Source organism: Schistocerca americana, unplaced genomic scaffold, assembly GCF_021461395.2.
Source record: "Schistocerca americana isolate TAMUIC-IGC-003095 unplaced genomic scaffold, iqSchAmer2.1 HiC_scaffold_14, whole genome shotgun sequence".
NCBI lineage: Eukaryota > Metazoa > Arthropoda > Insecta > Orthoptera > Acrididae > Schistocerca > Schistocerca americana.
This window is the reverse complement of record NW_025725481.1, coordinates 16,220,031-16,222,948: the sequence shown is the minus strand read 5'-3', so window position 1 is coordinate 16,222,948 and position 2,918 is coordinate 16,220,031. Positions and strand designations below refer to the sequence as shown.

Genomic DNA, 2,918 nt, shown 5'->3' with positions numbered 1-2,918 from the left:
AGAAGTGCTGAAACACTCTGTGCCACACACCGTAAAGCGGTTTGCGGAGCATATCTGTCGAAGCAGAGCGATGCACGATTCACAGGAGACTCCCAAGCTAAAATACTAAGGAAATACGCATATAAACTTTGAAAGTGGTTTTGGCGATGCTCGGATTCACGCTGTATCTTACTTTCATTAGGACACGCAGCATTCAGCAGTAGCAGCTTTTGAAATTGTTACCTACAGTGTCAGACCTCAGCGTGGACTTGTTACGATGGCTGCATATGGATTGGTCACTTACGTCCATTGTTTTTCGTCACAAGTCTGCTTCTCTTCAACAGTTAACCTTCTTTCAAAACCTTATTTAACTTCTAAGTGCTAAGAACGGCAGCAAACTCTTTAATCACTGTATTCCTCTCGAAGAACTGCGACACGCGCCCGGATGACTTGAGCTCTCAAAGCAGACAGTTGCTAAGCAACGGCAGAGTCACGTCGCGCGATTTTCTCATTGTTGTGAGCCTGCCCTGGGACCGATGCTAAGCAGCGAATATTGGTGATGACAAGCGCCCGCATTATTTGGTTTTGTATGACTTGTTTTGGCGCTTTTGGACTCCTTCAATTAAATGTGTAATGGACTCCAATATTAAAATGGAAACGGTCATTATATTTTTGACACAGCCGTTCTAGTTCTTTGTGGCAAATGAGCTACTAATTATTCCCTATGTCGAAACTCGGAAAAATTCACAAGCAGTTGAGATATTTACCGGTGCTACAACTATCTTCTCTTTTGGTAATATAGTAATGGGACGCCTTTTACGGGAAAAAATCCTATGATATGTCAGTCACACAAAACACAGACTTGCTATGCGTACCTGAGTATGACCACAGTTCGTGGCCTAACGCTACAATCATACAACATTTTGGAATTGCAGTACACAATGAACCACACTTCTAAGCTGTGTAGTATGAAACTTTACAGCTGTCTCTCAGTACATTTTCGGAGGCTGAGATAGGTCTGCCATAGACGTCTGTAGTCCCGTCGACTGAATGCCAATTGCAGTGGTCATAACTGTCTGTTTTAATACCTGCAATAGCCTTTTCATACATCTGTTACAAATAATTTTTGCAGTGTCGACTTTCCTTGTATATTGCAGGAAGGTCGTAAAATGTTGTGTTCCTTAGAACGACCCATGGCAGATTAGATGACAATAAATCCTCACTAAAGTCTAGACGAAAGCTGTCCGCTTTAAGATTTGCCATAGGAGAATTTAATGGTTCAGTCTGTTTTTGCTCTACTTACTAGTGGAGCGCGTAATCTGAGCTGTGGAGCTTGGTACTGAAGAAAATGTCTTTTTAGAACGGATTACCTAAACAAACAATTACTAAGAAGATGACAGTAACTCAAAAAACAAGATCGTAATCATATAAAATGTCAACTTAAGCTTAATCACATATGCCAGTCAGTAATCTAATTTTATAAAGAACGATTAGAAAGTTTCTGCTTAAAAGCCGTAGAGTCCAGAATCGGTATGCCGATCAGGAAAAATCGCCGTGGGCATTCAGGAAATCATTCCACCGAAGCCTCAGGTTGGAGATAACTGTTAGCTAAAACAACAAGTCTGCTGGTTGACGAAGTCCGTAACTACCTGATACACATCCTCCGACAGGTACAGCTGGTTTGCCAAGGTCTTATTTTAAGAGAGCGCTGGCGTGATAATCCATCGGGATGAGATCAGTACTACAGGCCGGGTGTTCAAGTGGCACCCACTTACATTGGCGTGACTTGTACATTACGACATTTACGATGTGGGGACGTGCGTTATCATGAATCAGCAGCTCCGTATGAAACTTCCTGGCAGATTAAAACTGTGTGCTGGACCGAGACTCGAACTCGGGACCTTTGCCTTTCGCGGGCAAGTGCTCTACCAACTGAGCTACCCAACACGACTCTCGCCCCGTCCTCACAGCTTTACTTCTGCCAGTACCTCGTATCCTACCTCCCAAACTTTACAGAAGCTCTTTTGCGAATTTTTTCCATAGTATTGTATCAGAAATTCTATTTAAAAATCATGTTTTGTAGCAACAAGTCCTTTTAGTCCCCACTTTTTCTGTGTAAGTCCAATTTAGCTCCCTTTGAGACCTTTAAGAAAGATTTAAGCGTTTTTAGGTATGTTGCACAGTGGAACAGTAAGTAGTGCACGGATAATATTTTGTTAAGAACCGACAGAGACGGCTAACTGGGCCGCAACTGCTACCGGCTTCGTAACGGTGTTGTAACTGAATGTCAACGTTGGAGGCCAAAAGTACAAACAATCTACGAGCGCATTTCATCAGACTGTCATAAGAATACCTTTAGGGATGCAAAGTTCACATAAAGGAACTCTCTGAAACCCTGAAGTTAAACACTAGAGCAGACGAGAGCGCTTACAGGCTTGGAAAGAGAGGATATTCAGTCATCTCAGTCACCAGTATGCGCGAGGGGGAGGGGGAGGGTGATAGTTCCACTTCATCCCCAATTTACAGGATGCTATGGTGAATTCAACTACCATCTACAAGCTTCCGGCAACTTGGAGTCCACTGCTGCAAATCTACAGCCGTCCTGCCTCACGGGGGACTTCTGATACACGATCCGCTTTCCTGCCGACCACAACAGTAGCTGACTGGGAATGGTGGGGGGGAGCCTGTCTTTCGTCGATGAGGAGCCGATCTACCTCTCTCCGAGCTGTTCAGCTTAGGCTGGGCGCCCGTGTCACCGCTACTGGGGCAGTACAAGTACAGCCTTAGCGGCTGTGTGTTGCTGCTGAGTCTCCTGCCTAAACACCACCTCGACAACCGACAACAGGCACACGAGCAGATTCCTGGGACCGAGCCTCGGTGCGGATCCACTCGTCCAGAACGCTGAGGCTCTGACGGACGTCCACGGCCACGCCGGGCTG

The 2,918-nt window shown here is 45.2% G+C and overlaps 1 non-coding gene across 1 annotated transcript; it reads right to left on the bottom strand.

The window, feature by feature from the left end:
- Positions 1–1,852: 1,852 nt before the first annotated feature.
- Trnas-cga lies at positions 1,853–1,926 on the bottom strand. Its single transcript has one exon. It is a non-coding gene; the product is annotated as a tRNA-Ser (tRNA).
- Between the last annotated feature and the right edge of the window lie 992 nt (positions 1,927–2,918).